This window comes from Pteropus medius, unplaced genomic scaffold (assembly GCF_902729225.1).
Source record: "Pteropus medius unplaced genomic scaffold, Ma_sr-lr_union100, whole genome shotgun sequence".
Lineage (NCBI taxonomy): Eukaryota > Metazoa > Chordata > Mammalia > Chiroptera > Pteropodidae > Pteropus > Pteropus medius.
The window spans coordinates 8,688,160-8,706,380 of NW_024350926.1; the positions used below are offsets into that span (position 1 = coordinate 8,688,160).

General features: G+C 39.7%; 1 long non-coding RNA gene across 1 annotated transcript; it reads right to left on the reverse strand.

Moving 5' to 3' along the window:
• Positions 1-672: 672 nt before the first annotated feature.
• LOC120585519 (uncharacterized) lies at positions 673-7,078 on the reverse strand. Its single transcript, XR_005648374.1, has 2 exons — positions 2,501-7,078; positions 673-741 (listed from the first exon to the last, which is right to left on the reverse strand). It is a non-coding gene; the product is annotated as an uncharacterized LOC120585519 (long non-coding RNA).
• Positions 7,079-18,221: the final 11,143 nt, after the last annotated feature.

Here is an 18,221-nt window from a genome sequence, read left to right on the forward strand (position 1 = left end):
TGAGATCAAATGGTAATCTCATATATTTGGTGGAATCTCATATATAAGCTGGGAGAAGTTCAAAATCCTAAAGTCGCTTTGGATAACAGAAGGTACTTGGGTCTCTGATGTCTTATGAGACCCCCAAAGCAACCTCATGATACCTCTGGATTTTTTTTCAAATGAGAGAGAAGTAAACTTGCTACTATCAGCCTATTCTCACCAAAAATCTATTTTCGGTATAATAGCCACTTACTCCTTAAAGGGAAAATTATAGTCTTTTTTTGTCGTAGTCATTAATAGTTGTCTTAAAATCTATGTTGTTGTTTATTGGGATTGGCATTTTTGATTAGTATGATAGCTTTGTTATTAATATCTTTGGCTATGCTTATTTTCATTCTTTCTTTAACCTTCGAAACGATCATAGATTTTGTCATAAATTCTCAGGAATACTCTTATCACCATGTTGCAGATGAGGGAAGAAAGACTCAAAGAGGCAAAGTGATTCGTCCAAGACACAGCATCTGGTAAAAGGCAGAGAAGACATTTGGATCCAGAACCCTCTGAGTCTCGGTACTTGCTCCGCTGCCTCGGAGAGCCCACGACTTGTCAGGTACTGTGGAAAGTACTGTTTTATTACTATTTATGAATATCATATATTATGTAATTTTTTGTTTAATAATTTTCTTACCATTTTTTTTTTTTTTTTGCTTCGCTCCAGTTTTCCTTTAATCTGTGTAATGAGATTCATCTCTTGAGGGCCTGGAGTGATAGAGACAGTCAGAGATTCTACGAAAAGGCAGGACTGGTCCTTTTTTTAGACCAGAACAGCTTGGAATAATCACATTGTTGTCAAGATGTTTACTATTTCATGCAGGAAGAACCAATGAGCCATTCATGTCTTATAAAATGAAATATAAGCAAAATATGAGTGGAAAGCTCTAATTATTATCTAATTTGTGATTCAGTGATTTAAGGTCAATATTTACTAACTATTAAAATCTCTGTCCTTTTTCTTCAGTTAGATGTGCCACAGATAATGAAACTAGTGTAGTTTCTCGATTTTTCCTCTTTTTAAAAATTTGTTATGATTAAATGATATTCTCACACACGGGGAGTCTCTAGACAAAACATTAAAATGTATGTGCCATGAGGTCACTGGCCTGCATTTAGTGACTTGAAAATATAAGAAGCATACAGAAATGGAATAAAGAACAGATAAGACAGATTCTCGGAGACTGAACTTTTAAATCTTACCATTATTGCAGATAGACACTTACTTACTAGATGTAAGTGATTACCAATTTCTGCCAGGGACGTAGTAATAAACACTGACTTCACTTGTCAATGATCTGCTCTGTTCACGTTAAAAGTGAATACCCACAACTCACATTCTTCCACACATCTGATCAAGAATTTCCAAGAAATTTTCAGCACCACCCAAAGAACATATATATATATGTATGTATGTATGTTATTCTCAATCTTTGGCTTCAACAGAGTATTTTACAAAGTATTATTCATGTTATTCTGTTTTAGAGATTTCAAATAGGCATCTCCTTTTGCATATAATTTTTCTGTTGGAGGAAGGAGTCAAAAAATAGAATTAGAAATAGAGAAGAAAACGTATTAAGACCAGAGTTTGAAAACCGTGAAAAGAGATTGAGGTGACAAGAGAATATTTTAAGCAGACATTATTAATTTCGAAATATATTTTCCTAGACTTAGCTTGACATACAGGCAGTGCCTCCACAGTTGGAAAATTCCTATTTGTCTGAAAAAAATGACATAACAGAAGATACACAAAGCTTAAAACTATTTAAGCTTTAAACTATTTTGTTATTGAAAATGTTAAAAAATGATTACCTTTCTGAGTTATTCTGGAACGAAACTGATCTAGAATGAAGGTTATGACTTCTGGAAAATTAATCTGGTTAGATTTTTTTATATTTTTAGTTTACGATAATTTCAAATTTTGGTGACAGCCACATTAAAAATCAGTACAGAAAACTGCTTTTTGCTCATGAACAAAACAAAGAAAAAGATATCACTTATCTCTGTTGGAGGAAGATATCACTTCCTCCAACAGAAAAGTTATATGCAAAGATATGACCTTATCTTCATTATCTTATGGGCAGAATGAAAAGCATAACTTTTCTTTTGGAAGTAATTATCCTACACTGTAGCCCAAGAAGTTTTGAATTAAGTCGAAAAATGTTAAATGAATAGAAATTACTCCAAATTGTAAACAACATGTTTTTCCACAGGAAGAAAATAACAGTTGACAGAGTCACCAACATGCAATCCCAGTATTATATCATAAATACAGTGTCCCTAGATACTAAGGGACTATAAGTAAGATAAGCTCTCTATCTTTATGGAACTTTCAGTGGGGGGAGACATATAGAGCATAAATAAGTGTAAGTCAAAATAGAACAAATTCCCAGACTCCTTTGCAGTTGCAACCCCCTCCATGCCGGCCGGCACCCCTCTTCCCCCGGAAGTAAAAACAAACTCACACCTTAAAGATTTTTTCTATGTCGATGTTCTCCAAGGATGGATTGTCGGTTCTTTGCCCCTCTTACGCTCCATATTTTCTTCAGGCTAGTGAGTCTCAAATTTACATCAACACAAATTTCCTTGATCTTAAGTAAACCTTAAACACACACTTCCCAAAACTGAAAGGATTTTCTCTCCAGACCCGGCCTTCTTCCAGAGCTGCTTACTGTCTTGGTGGGACGGTACTGCCGCTCATTACGCACAGTCCTGAAACACTGATATCTCCCTCTCTCGCCCTCCACATCAAACCGTTGCCATGTCCGGATGGCTTTATGATGGAAGCGTTTCTCAAATCTGTACACTTCTCTTTATCACCACTGACACCACCGTGACTCAAGCCACCAATGTGCGATAGTCTGGGAACGGGTTAATCTGCAGCCACTTTTGTGAGCCTCAGGTAACTCCCCACGCTACAACCAGAAAGTTCTTTACAAGACCATGTCACCTCTCCTGCTTAAAACTCATCAGATGTTTTCCATTTCTCGTTGAACAAAGACAAAATCTGGATACTTCCTGTCACAGGTCCTCTCTCATCATTCGGACCTTTCTTTTTGCCCTTCGGCCTCTCTGGCTTTCTTTCATCTCCTTAAATAAGCCAAGGTCACTCCTGCCACAAAGTTTCTGCATCCTCGGCCCCCTCTTTATCTAGAAAATTCCTCCTGGTCCTTCAGATCGCAGTTTGCCTGACAATTCCTCAGAAAATCACATCCCAATCACACAGAAAAAAATCTACTTATGCGTCCTCATAAAACATTTCCTGTTCTTGCAGAGATCTTTCTTAGTTCATGTCAGTTCTACCTCCTATCTTAGGGTCATTATTTGATATCTGTCTTCCCCACTAATCTAAGCTCCATGAAAGCAGAAATTCTCACAGGACAGAGCAGAGGACCCGGTTCATACTAGCTTCTGACAAACATTAGCTGGATGAATGAATAAATGGGAAATGGAGGAAAACATAGATGAATGAGGAGAGGAATAATCATGATGAATTAAAAGTAGAGGGAGAGTTTATTTAATTTTGAGAGTAAGATCAGGTTAGCTTTCTTGAGGTAATAGCTTTTGAGTTGAATGTAACAGATTGAGAAATAGGGGAAAGCTTTTGTAGGTTAAGGGGAGAAAAGATTTAAAAAGTGAAAATGTATAAAAGTTGTTAGATGTTTTTGGTATGATAACTTAGCCTGAGTGGCTAGAGTAGGAAGTCTGCGAGGCATAGAAAGGGCATATAAGGACACATAAGAATTTATTTGGTAGGTGGTAGGAAACCCATGAAGATTTGGAGGAGAGAAGTGTCTTTATCTGACCTGTTAAAAGATAAGTTGAATTTGAAGGATGAACTAGAGTCAAGAAGTTGGAAAGAGAAAAACTCGTTGAGAGGCTACTCAGGAGAGAGAATGGACAGCTCAGCTAGGGCAGGGAAAGCAGACTTGGAAAGGAGAAAAGGGCTAAATACATTTCAGAGGATGAACCAACAGTTCCGGGTAACCATTTGAACGAGGGAGGGTAAAAATGATGAAATCAAAGGTGATCTCGATTTCTCGAACTTGTGTGACTAGGTAGATGGTACGTATCTAGAACCATAGGCGAAGGACAAGGATTAGGAAGAATAATCTCTATGAAATGAATTCAAATGGGAATAAATGAAAATCCGATAAAGTAGCATTGCATTACTGTGGAGATGATTGGCAGTTAATAATTGCGATCCAGCCCTTGGAGGCCAGGAAAGGAACCCTTGCCCTAGAACCTACAATTTAGAGGGCTCAACTTTGTCCCTGTTCTGGATACGCTTCCTCTTGGAGGGGAGAAGGAATCCACAGGTCCAAGAGGGATGTGCCCTGGAGTCAACTACCTATTGCTAGATCTGCTCTGGGTCCCTGAGACCCTGGATATCATGCCCAAATGGCCCCAAGTCCACTTCTGGGATCGGTGCAGTTCGCTTCATTGGTCCATCTTCTGATGTGCCTCCCTTAGGCCCAAAGGACAGCCATCCGCAAGGGCTTCGATGCAGCCTGCACCTGAGGCTTGGGGTTCCACCTATCAGGGTTCTACATATCCACACATGAGGCCCCACGCGGTGCTGGATAGAGACAGAGGGGAAGGAGAAAGGGAGAGGAGACGGATCTGGGATGGTTCTCCCTTCTGTTATGCTCTCGGAAGAAAATCTGAGCAATTTAAATTTGAACCCAGCCTTTCAGATATTTATTGATGCGTATTTGTCAGGTGAGAAGAATCGACTATATTTAACATGGGGCATCTGTTAAGGTACCAGGCCTGGAGACAGAGACTCAAGAGTAATCAGCATAGAGGTGTTCACCGACACTGTAGATACGGGGGAGGGGGTCTCCTCTGGACCAAGAGCTGACGGAGAAGTCATGGAGGACTGGACGTGGGACAGGCAGAGAGAGAGAGAGGACTCAGCCAATGGGACACAGAGAACTCATAAGTGTGGCGTGCTGCTCAGGTGAGCAGTCGGTGAGACCGTACACTCATGAAAGCCAGGGGAGACTTTCGAAATTAGCAGAATTATTAATAGTATCTTTTCATAGAGAGGTCAGGCTACGAGAGAACTGAGACGTGACCGATAGATCCTAAATGATCTGTTAGATAATTGTCACCATCATATTTTATGGGCGGTCAGAAGGGCTTAACGGTGAGATATGAGAAAGTACAGTTTGTAAGTAATGAATATTTTCCTAAAAAATTTAGTAGTGATGGAAAGAAATAAATGGACCAGTTTGTATTAGAATTATAGCCAATGGCACAGGAGACATGAAAGATGCAGGGGAGAGCAGGTAACTAATGGAGAGAGTATCACAACACCTGGGAAGCAGCAGTGTCCGTAAAGGGGGTTAAAGTGGGGAGCAGAGTTTGCCTAAAACGTAGGCACCACCATTATAAGTATGTTTGAAAGGGAATAAGCGGTAAACATTGAGAGAACTTGCACCTGGCGACCCTGATCCTTTTCCGTGACATACACACCTTGGAGATGCTCCAGACCCCGAGATAAAGCAGATATCGTAATAAAGTCATGCATTTTTTTTTATTTCCCTGTGCATATGAAAATTACATTTATACTACTCTGTAGTCTATTAAGTATGTAATAGCATCATGTCTATAAAAGTACCTTCCCTGATTTAAAAAATAGTTATTGCTAAAAACAATAACCATCATCTGAGCTTTTACTAAGCCGTAATCTTTTTTTTCCTGGTGGAGGGTCTCGCCTTGATGTCGATGGCTGCTGGCTGATCGGGGTGGGGGTTGCTGAAGGCTGGGGTGGCTGTGGCCATTTCTTAAAATAAGACAACAAAGAAGTTTGCGGCATTGGTTGACTCTTCCTTTCAAGAACGATTTCTCTGTAGCAATTGATGTTGGTTGGTAGCATTTTAACCAAAGGAGAACTTCTTCCGAACTCTGCCACTGCTTTATCAACTGAGTAATTTACATAATATTCTAAATCCATTGTTGTTATCACAATAGTCTTCACGGCATCTTCACCAGGAGTACCTTCCATCTCAAAAAACTATGTTGTTTGCTCATCCATAAGGAGCAACGCCTCATCCATTAAAGTTTTATCACAAGATTGCAGCAACTGTCACACCTTCAGGCTCCGCTTTGAATTCTAGTTCTCCTGCTATTTCCACCACATCTGGCAGTCGCTTCCTCCACTGAGGTCTTGAACCCCTCAAAACCATCCACGAGGGGCGAAATCAACTTCTTCCAAACTCCTGTTATTGTTGATATTTTGACCTCGTCCCATGAATCATGAATGTTCTTAATGACATCTAGAATGGTGAATCCTTTTCAGAAGGTTTTTGATGGACTTTGCCCAGATCTATCAGAGGAATCACTAAAATGGGGTTCATTTCCCCAAAATAAAAAAAAAATTAAAAGAAAATGACTCACCTCTCGGCTTCCAATCTGCTCCTTAAATCTAGAAAGATCTAAAAACGACTTAGTCCTAGCTGTGGAGCATACACAGCTCAAATGTCAGTCTTGAAAACTGCATCAGAAAAAGAAAAGAAAACTTAAAAACGGCCTCTTGCACCTTCCTTGATTTCATAGCAGAGATGCGTGTCAGCCCATCCTGTTTCCATTCTAGTCCTACGGGCCCCGCTGGTCTGGGGAAATCGTTTCTGACAGAGGGATGAGAACAAATGGGAACTTGCTGCATTTTGCTGATGTGCAGGCGAGATCTTTCCCAGAATTTCCTTTTGGCAAAAGCAGGTCTCTCAATTTACATAAAAGTGACCGTGTTTTTCCTTTTACTCTACCCTTTTGATTTACATTCTTCCTTGTTGACTCACCTCTTCCTGGCGTGTTAAAAATCACTGCTCAGATTCTAGGATGACTGCGAGTCCTTTTTGGCTCTGGACGTCAGGCCATGCTTCTTTGTGACCACTCTCTCTTTCTAATCCAGCCGCGTCACACCCGCGACTGGCCCGAGGAAGGGGGCTCATTCTGGGGTGGTCCCTGCAGACCTGGGCTCTCTGCACGTCGGGGAAGTAAAACCATATGTATGGCACAAGACCTGGAAGGGTATTTTAGTGCTTAAAATGTTAAAAAAAAAATAGTATTATTTTGTTAAAGAAGTTAAAAGTATTACAGTTTTAGCATATGAGATAGTAAAATGTCATTTTTTAAGCATGGTAAATACGAATGGTTTGTGGAAGATCTACAAACGAAATAAATCCAGTAAATATTTGCACATTTAAACTAATGAAGGAAGGCAGAAAACAATAGTGAAGACCATAGGTTTTGGATCGGGATAGAAGTATCTCTGCTGTGAACACGAGTTCTGTAACATACTCACTCTTTGACCTTGGACTTAATCCTTAACGTTTCTGAGACCCAGGATTATTTTTGCCTTGTTCCGCTCTGTGAATGGGGATGACGACACCTATCTCACAAGGCAGTTGTCCTAAGGCAAGAAACAAAATACTCCCAACCGTTCGCCGTCCTGTGTGGCTGCTGGTGGCGGGGACTACGGCTTCTCACTTTGTTTCTCCTGTGCTCGACACGGCGGTCACCTGGTAGACACACAACAGACATACGCTGAATCACTGAACATGGGCAGCAGTGTGAATAATCTAGAATAACAACAGGTCATGGGATTAATGTGCTCCTAGCGGGGGAAGCTCGTATGTGGCTTTCCGTGGAATGAGATTTACATGATTCATGGATAGCCAAAACTTACAATCACAGTGCATGCCATGGGAACACACAAGTTGAGCAGAAAGCCACCCAAGATCTTGCTGAGCAATTAAGGGGTGACTGGCCTGGGATTAATAACCCTTATAAAAATAAATAGAGGTCGATAACAATGCTCGGCCCTTTGGACTCATTCTTTTTTTTTTTTTCTTTTTCCTTTTTCACAATGGAATCAATGGATCTAGGCTGTCATCATTTAATATCATACCGCATTAGAAGTTTATCTTACCTCATGAAACTCTTTTGGTATATGCAAGTATAGTGAGTATATTTGGTAGGGCAGTTTGGCAATTTGGGGGTTTTGATTTTCTTCCCCACGAAACACCTGATCCCAGAGTCTGGGTAAAAATAAAAGCTAGAATTGGGCACAGATTAATTGGAATGGTGGCTCCGCGTTATACCATCTAGTTCCCACGGTTCTTATAACAGGCTATTAACTTATTCGGAACCCTGGACTGAGAACGTCTTAGAGCTAAAACTTGGAGATCTTTTAATAAATAAAGACGGTAACTCAAAGAGTAAGGCAAACAACGTTTCCAGTGATCAGGAGAAGACTCATCTTGAGAATAATAGATGGGTTATTACTAGTATTAGTTTCAATGTACTTTTTACAGCCAATACGGCTTGCTGTGGGTTGCATTCAACCCAAAATGACTCAATCAAATTTAAATAAAGCACTTGTTTTAAAAAAGCATATTTAAACCTTCAGCTACAAGGGCTTCTTTTAGCCTTTAATGGCTTTCTTTAGTGACGCCAGGTACACCAGGGGATACATATGAATCACTCTTAATCTGTATTAATCTATTTCTATTGCTTTTCCTTGTTTGAATAAGAAATATGATGATGGTCAGGTTTTTGAGGAACCTGATGTTTTGTTCTTATTTATTTTGCAATAGTTTAAGAAATTCATGTTATATATGATTTTTGAGTGCCTATGAGTTGGAAAGTAATTAAAGATTTGTGATGGCAAACATTTCTATACCTGATAACATAAACCTAAAGGATTTAAGAACTTAGCTTATTATTTTGTAGAAATAAATACAATAAAAAAGAGAATCAGATCATAGTTTTTTAAAAAAGAAAACAGGACAAACTTGTTTCTATCTAATTAAGTTGATCCATTAGCTACATTACAATAACTAGCACATTAAGAAAAGTGTTGATAAATAATTAAGTATAGAGGCACTCAAGATTACAATACTGCATTGTTTTAATCGAGGTGTCAACTTCAATCATGTAGATAGATGACAATGGGTTAAGAATCTGGGACAAAGCAAGCTGAAAGGGTTCAAGGGGCAGAGACGGTGGAAAGCGGAGAAGTAAGTAACAAAGAGATGACTCGGTGAAGGCATAAGACCACGTGTTGCACATTTTGAAGTCACAAGGTAGAGGAGATCTACCTAACCTCAACTGGCTTTGTGTGAGTGCAAAGGAACATTTTTTTTTTATTGCTTGAAAGTCACTTAAATAATAGGAATAGGTTAGCTTATTTTGACACCTTTCCTTGTGTGAGGAAATTTGTTTTCTATTCTGCTTAATTCTATTTTATTTTAGTTTTCAGAAATGCTGCTCGTAACCTCTGAAACTATTTAATGACCCCTAATGGGTCCTGATGTGTTGTTTGAAAATCACCCTTTCAAACAATGCTAGAGTTTGCATAAGGTAATGGGATGCTTGCCATGAAAACAGATGCACGGACTCATATTCTTAAAGACTTTGGAGCTCTGGTTCAGACTGATCACAGTTAGCTATTCCATTACCTTCTTGGGTAGCTAAAATCCTACCCCAGTCTTCTCATCGACTGCTAATAACGAAAACCAGCTCGAGAGACTTGTCTTTCAAAATGAGGCAAATACCATTGACATGCTCCATAGAAAGGACCAAAGCAACGAGATACCGATTTTGAAATGATTGTGTTTTCTTCGATCTGTGGCGGCTCAGACTGCCTTACTGGCTCTCATTTTTATACACTGTCTTCTTCAAACCAGGCTTCCCAACCTGTCACTTTTCACCCACAGCTTCCTAGCGTGGTCTGGCTGTGGCGCATCCCTAGGAGCTGTGACCTGTCAGCTGCTCTTCGTCCATGAGGCCTGAATCCTCTGGGAGAAACGCAAAATCGGTTAGGTGTTGATCTATTAATTGACTCAAATACTTAATCTTTCTCTGAGAGAGGTTTTCGCTCTCTAGATGTGTCACCGTGTAGCGAGACCTCGGCTCCCTGTGTTCGTGAGCACACGGAACTGTTTTATGAAACTTTGAAACGGTTCTCAACGAGAAGGATGTTGGTGGTCAGTGTAGCTGCCTCACCCTTTTAGTTGATTTTGATTCTTTTTTTATTTTTATTTTTAAGTACTACGTTGATCAAGAGAAGGTTTCCACCATTTTTGAAAAATATAGGCAGTCCGGATATCCTAGTGTATCCTAGGTTTAGATTCGTCATAGCCCACCCTCCTAACTGTGGGCTTCAAATTATCTTAAACCCTAAGGAGATTTTTTTTTGTTTATCCTGTTTCTATTTGAACTGTCAAGACAGTTACATGACAAGGATCCAAGTAAGCTTTTTGCTGATAAGAACTTTTATTTTTAATTTTTTTTCATTAAACTATTGTTGTATTTCAACAAAACATATTAGGAGCAAATTAAAACCAGATTCAGACCTAACTTCTTCACAGGTTAAAATCCTCTGATGTCACTTGGTTTGAGGAAAAAACAATTAGTAAATGTTTTTGCCAACATAGTTAAAAGCTGTTACGTGAAGATTCCATATTCTGTGGACTTGCAGCACAGGAAGAGAAGTGTGTTTGCAGCAAGAAAGCATATAAAAATCACAAAGTTCTATAATAAAATGAAATAGCAAGTATTGACAAAGATGTGAAGAAACGGGCCCCTCAGATACTTCTGGTAGACTGTTAAACGGTGCAGCCACTTCGGAAAACTGTCTAACAGTTTCTCAAATGTTAAATACAGAGATACAATATGACACAGTAACGCTACACCTGGTTTATACTGAAGAACGTGAAAACATATGTTCACCCAAAAACTTGTACACAAGTGTTCCAGCAGCATTATTCATAATGGCTAAAACATAGAAACAACCTAAATGTTCACCAACCGATGATGGAATTAATAAAATTGGTATAGCCATTCCTGGATATTATTTAGGAATAAAAATAATATCCTAAATAAATGAAGTTAACATGAAATGAAAGCAAAATCTTTCATTTAATGCTGTGAAATGGATGAACATTCAAAATATTTGCTAAGTGAAAGAAACCTGTTGCAAAAAACCGCACATTATATGATTCTATCTTTAAGAAATATCTAAAATAGGAAAATCTATATAGAAAAGAAGATTAGTGGTTGCCTAGGGTGGGGTGGGGTGGGGACACCCCTTGGGAGGAATTGAGGAGTGACTGCTCATGGGTACAGGTTTCTCTTAAGGGTGAGACAAAAATTCTAAAGTTCATTGTGGTGACGGTTGCACAACTGCGTGAAAAAAAAATCACAAAGTTCTAGATAACAAACTGAAGGTACAAAAAATTAGCGCTCACCTGCGATATTGCCAATTACAAGGCAAAGTTTGCTAAAAGCGGAAATGATACAGTTATGTCAACTATTCAAAAAAAAAAAACAGAAAAACAAAACCAAAAAAAACACAGAAATCACGGTAAAATTTAAAGTGCTGTTCCGCGGAGATTTATTGTAGCCATAATAACTTAATTCCTACTACTAGTTCCTACCTTGATTATAAAATGTGATTATTGTTCAAGGCCACTGACGACTGCCACAAGCTAGAAGCAAAGACGATGAGGTTATTAGAGCCACGATGGCTACTGACATTTGGGAAGAAGTAAGCAGCACGGGATTACAAAGGAGCGGGAATCCGCTGAAGTGAGCAACCAGACAAATGGACAGTGTTTCCATCATGGGGAGCAAAAGGAGGACAGAATCCAAGACTCGAGTTGATATTTTTTCTTTCCATAAAGGGGAAATCATCAAAGAGGCTTTAAAGCAACAGAGAGACCTGATTAATTTGAAATTTAGATGGTAATCCTTATTGTAAAAGATGGATCGAGTGGCCGGACTGGAGGCGAGGAAGTCCGAGATAACAGCTTAAGCTCAGGCAGGGACGTGGAAATGAAGAGTAGCAAGGAGAAAGCAGAGGTGAGCACGAGCATGCAGAAGGACCAGAGCTCGGGGGTGGCCAGCTGACTGAGAGAGAGGGCCACGCGGGCATCAAGGAACGAGCTCGAGTTTCCTTTCACGGTGATAAAATTAGGACAGTAAAGATGCAGGTTTTGGAAATAATGACAATCAGTTCAGTTTGAAATCTGTTCAGTTAAATTTTTGGTTTCAATTAGACCCAATATATGATGGTCTTTGAAACCGAGGTCAGAGTTCCACTTTGATGCAGGAGTTAGACAAGGGCTGTTGAAGAGCGAATTATGGAATAATAAGGACGGTGCTAGAGTTTAATTTATTATTTAGCTATATATAACTTTTAAGAAGGAAAAAATAGATAAGAAAAAATCCATCTTTGAGAAGCTAGTGATGCAGGCATGATGATAGCAAGAGAGAAATTCAGCAAAGGACCCCTCGGAGGGGAGATTTGACATCATGTCATGTAAGGAACACAGGTCCCCCATCCTAAATGCCATCTGTGTCTAAATAATAAGATGGTAACTTCCCCAGATAAATTAAGTCCCGCAGGTGGAAAGCTTGGCAAGGAGACCTAATAGGCAGTTATCTTCGTGAACATTATCAAAGACACCTCCTCCTATGAGTGGCTGTCTTAGCAGGTAGGTGTGGCCTGATTCTCGCTCCCATTCACCCCTCTGACCCAGATTTCCCTTGCAGTGTGGGTGCCCAAGGGAGGGTAGATAGGCCTGGTGGCCTTTGGCTAGATAAGAAAAAAGGAAGAGATCCATGTTTTGTTAGATAAAAGTTTGGGAAGGAAGATCAGACTTTTTCTAAGAGTTTACAGGGCAGAATTATGATCAGCAGACAACTATTTTGAAGTGACAGGTAAACGTTTTAAGTAACTAAAACGGCTCAAAAGCATGACCGACTTTCTTGGGAGATGGTGAATTCAGCCATTGGAAGTAATAAAATGGAATCTGGACACCTAATCGATAAATATTTTATAGAGGAAGTCTAAAGATCCTTTCAAGCCTGTGCTTTGAGGATTCCTTGCCAAATGAGTGTGATGGCCAGTAAGACTGTGATCACAGAGGAGAGCTGAGCATGGCTGGAATGGAAGAGGCAGAGCTTGGTTTGTTTATAGTAAGAGGAATATTTCCTCAAATACAAAGATTTAGGGAAGAAATGTAACAGCCCTCCAAAACACTTAATTTTTAATATATGTATAGTTGTGAGATGTTTGCTATAGTTGACTGTGATTTTACTATAGGTACCAGGTGAGTTTTATCCTAAAACTCCTACCTGAGTTGATAGATGATTTTAGTTAAAAGTTGTCATAGGTGAAATCCTGATTTTTCTTTTGCTAGATTATGAGTCTTCTTCATTTCCTAGATTTTCTAATGGACATAATTGAATAGCTAGTGTTCGTTTGTGTTTCCGAATTCAACTGGTTTTTGATTTGGTGTACATCTAGGACATCAATTTTATTTCAAAACAGAGGTCTTCAGTATGACCCGATTATAAATAAATGTACGGGTATGATGTACCTATGCTTAACTGAAATAAGAGAGTAAGAATAATAAATATCAAAGATTTTGCTTTCATTTAATGTTAACTTCATTGGCCAACTAATTTAAGGGAAATATACTTTTTTTTTTTTAAATGTAAGTTGATTAAAAATTAAGTTTTTGTTGTTGTTGTTTTGTTTTCCCAAACACTTCAGCAGGGGAGAACATAGAAAGTGGGAAAACAAGCGACTGAGGACAAAGAGGAACCCGAGCCAGCAGGTCAGTTACGCAGCAAATGTTGCTTCTGTCTCTTCACAGAATAAGTAGATCAGGAAGAGAAAAATCTGCTTTCCTGGTTCAGAAGGTTGCTGCCCATATTGGAACATATCTTACCTTCCAACTGTGGCCTTCGCTGGAGGTGAGAAACGGGTTCTAACAGATCAGAGTGTCTAAGAGTGTTTTTAGCACAGAAATTAAGAAATTAACTTATTAATTTAGTATCCTAAATTCAATAAACAGTTGGTGTACCATAAAGATGACTAGAACTGTGCATCTTTATGGTACACCAACTGTTTATTGAATTTAGGATACTATCATTGCTACTTAATTAAAAGGACTTCAAGTCAACATGCAGAAGGTAAGTCAAAATAATACTTGCTCTGCCTTATATGGCAACTTTTCACAGTTTGTTGCCGTTTGGCATGAGTATAGGCTAAAATCAGATTCAATATCTATCGCTGTGTAACAAATGACCTCTTGAAGGTGGGGCCTCGTTTGCAGGTTCGCAGAGCTGAAAACACATGAGGTATCAAAATGGTGCTGACACTTAAAGCATTCATGGCATCAACGCCTTGCTGTTTTCCTTACAGACAAGAAGAAAGCCTCTCTCCTTTCTGGCCAGGGTTTGTCCCTCAGGGCCCAGAGCAGTGTTGCACATGCCTATGACTAAGAGGAATCTTTCTGAGAACAGTTTCTGTATCTTCTGCTGGAAGCCCCTTCGTCACGGGGGGTGTGGGTTAATTTCATGTGTCAATTTGGGGCCCAGATAGTTGGAAAAACATTATTCTGGTGTTTCTGTGAGTGTGTTTTGGATGAGACCGACATTTAAATCTGAAGGCTGTGAGTAAAGCAGATTGCTCTTCCTAATGTGGGTGGGCCTCATCCAATCAGTTGAAGGCCTCAATAGGATAAAAAGACCAGCCTCCCCCGAGCAAGGGAGAATTCTCCAGCCTGCTGGCTTCAGACTGGAACTGCAGCATCGCTCTCCGGGGACTCCGGCCTGCTCACCTGCTCTGCAGATTTTGGACTTCGCAGCCTCCACAATCATGCGAGCACGGAGACACTCGACAAAATGGTGAGTTGCCTCCAGGTGGGATATCGCAAGATTTCATCATTCTACTGAGAACAGCATGCAACTTAAAACGTAAGAATTGTTTATTTCTGTAACTTTTCACTTAATATATTCGGACCACTCTTGACCATGGGTAAGCAAAACAGCTGAGGGCGCCTCTCCCGCTGGCCCTGGGAAGCATGGGTCTCCGCTTGAGATGACCAGCTCACGCTTTCTTCTCGAAATGATGCCTCACGTTCTGAGCCTGCTTGTGCCGTGCTTACGTACAGACCGGTGTTCTGACCAGCCGTTTTCCACAGCGGTTACTAGTTTTTGGGAAAACCGTGAGATCCTTATGGGCTTAAAACATGTCTTCTGATTTACCTGCCTTTTCCTCTGTGGTCTGAGCTCGCCCAGTGTCCGGTACTCTGCGGGTCCTCAATGATCATCTGCTAAATGACTGTTCATTTGACTTGGGTATTAATGGCTCATGTGTGACATCTCAAGAGTATTTTTTCTTTCTCATTTTGATGTCCTTCTTTTGTTTCACCTGCAGATGTCCTACATAGCTATCAAGACTGTACCCAAATGTCACTTTCCCTAGGAGGCTTTCTATAGGTCCCCAATGGGATAATCACTCACTTCTAGATGCTCTCCAAGCATTTATCTATTTACTCTCACCATGCTTTCCTGTGGTGGAGTGTGAGCTCTTATTTATCTTTGGATTCCTAGTGCTCCACATACTTATGTATTTGAAAATCGTTTGTCTGAAATGGAAGGAAGAGAGTGAAGCTACGTGTCATCATTCCTGTGACTTTAAGTTTTGTATAAAGGAGAAGCCAGTTTGAAAAATACTTGAAGGAAAGTGAGAAAAACGAGGCAATGTGCAATAATTGGGATAGGCAGATGGGATAGGTTTTAATTGGTGGCTCCACAGTTCATGGGCGTATCTAAGGGGCCGATTCTCCCTTTCTTTGGTGGCTTCTACTCTCTGCCTAGTGCCAGCAGGGAAGCCACTAGAGGTGGCAGCACAAGGCACGTAACTTAGCGTAGGAGAGACAACGCTCTGCCCTTAGAGATATACTACCCTCCACGGACGACAGAATTCCAGCCACCACGGCGGACTCCCGGGCAGATGTTTATACTTCTCCAAACGCACTCGGAGGCCTCTGTGTACGAACAGTCCTGCTGAGACAAGTCCACGGTCTTCCTTATGTAACTCATTAAAAGAAATATGTGGGTAACCAGAGCTGCAGTGGAAGGCGGAGGGGTAAATAAGGACCAGCTTCAGAATCTAATGGGTTATCTTGAAAATCTGTCACTTCGCCCTTGCAATACCCCATAACTTTGCAGTATTAGTAAATTCAATTATCATGCTTTCGATTCAACCTCTCAATCCAGTGAGTAAGGTGTTTTTTAAAAGACTGGACTTTAATTTCCTAGGGCTTTTAGCAGACGTTTAACCTCTTTCTTGTCAGCGTTTCTGAGAAATTTTCATTTATCATATACGGCCTTCGACCATCACTGAATCTGCAGGCATTTCTTCCTTTTTTAACTCCATATTTCATATTTAAATGCCCATTTTCCCTTAGTTGACTTTGAAACAGTGGACAAAACCACAAGTGTCAGTGGAGGTAATTTTCACAAGGATCATCCTTAGTAGCTGACAGAAAGATGGACCGTTCTGTTTTCCACAGCCCCCTACACCCTTCCTTCACCGTGGGGTTGAAAAGAGTGAAAATAAACGTTAGTAAGAAAAAACGATTTAGACTTGGGAAAATTTCGTTTCTCTTAATATTTCTAGTTTGACTTGGGGGAAAAGGAGTGAATTTATTGTCTTCCTACATCAAGTCATCTGTAGGCTTTGAATTTTATACCAGCTACCCATTCATGTGTGGGATCAACAAAAGCAAGAAAGAAACAAATGGGAGACTATTAATTAATTTTTTAAAAATTAAACTGATGAGACAACAAATGATATTCAGTCCTAGTAAAGAGACTAAGTAAGCACAGACCTTAAAAAAAAAAATCCTTATATTCCTTGCATTGGGATTGTGTGATTTGGGTTCACGATTCATGGAGATTGGAAATTACAGAACATCTGCAATGAAATTGGTTTTCTGTGGAAAACTGATGAATCACTTACTGCCAATGACTAGAAGGAAGAACACTTGTTTATACCCGTATGTAATGAATTTTTATGAGGTGAAGTTTGCTGTTTATAAAAAATACACTTTAAGCTGCTGTAGATGTAAAATAATAGAATTCAGAATTCAGAGCAATGCATTACTGCAAGACAGTCACTAGCAGAATATTATCTGCTTACAAAACACCAAAACAGGGCTATTACTTCTATAATAGAATTAAAAAAAAAAAATCTCATCTACCCAGTTGGGTTCTAGAAGAAAAAGTATTTAAAGAGACATAGCTGAAACTGACAGCTCCAAAATGGCATGTATTTTCAAAAAAGTTATTCTCTTATTGTGCTCCTGAATTCCAACTGCGTTTTCCCTCAAAGCAAGAATGCCACAGAACATTTTAAATTAAAAATGGCACCCCTAAGACACACTACGAAGACAAATTGGGGGCGCTGGCCTCTCCAAGCTGCCACGGAAATGCATGTGGGAGTCTTCTACAACGATGCTATCGGTTGCTCTGTTCAATATTGGGGGCGGCCTTCCTATCAAACCCCAAACTCTCGTTTCTCCAGCTAAGCATCTGAATTATGCCAGTCACTGTTTTTGGCAATAATGACACCAAAAGGAAAAAAAAAAAAAGAGAGAGCAAGCTAGCTATAGCCTCTGTTCTCACGGAGCTCACGATCTATTTTGCCGTTTGAGCAAGATGGTCATCTAAACTAAGGAATAACCTAGTAGGTTTGAGAAGGGGCATTAAGGAACACCACATGCAATATTGCATGGGGTTTCTTGCTTTATTTGCCCTTTGCATTTGGTCCGGCGTTAAGCCTTTTTAAAGTAATTAACCACAGTGTAGTTTTTTATAATTTTGGTTGACTGAAAAAGCACTTGAATTGGTGTGGATTTTAAAGAACAGAGGCTGTCAGAAGAGGATGCTATTTCCTGATGGGTTAGTGAGACATTTACGGGGGACCATCCTGCACCCCTCGGAACAGTAAAGCCCCTGGCTCCTCCGATTCAGAATTGTGACTATTTAGATAAAGTCTCAGCTGAAGTTCAAGTTTGCATTAAGTCTTATTGGCAACCGAAACATAAAATACCTCAGAAATGTCAGCATTTTCACGACCACATCTGGAAGAAATACAAAATCCTGGGTCAGACCTTGTGTCTTGATCTCTAGTTCAGAAAATACTGTTATCTTATAGGTTTAGGTGAACTGATAATATAAAGTATTTGTGTCAATTGCTTTGATCTGGTGTACTAGTTCTAGATATTTTAAAGTTAACTAAACTACATTTACAAATACTGTACAAGTGCTTTTTGAAGGTGTGGTTTATCTTTCTGATGCCTACATGCATCTGA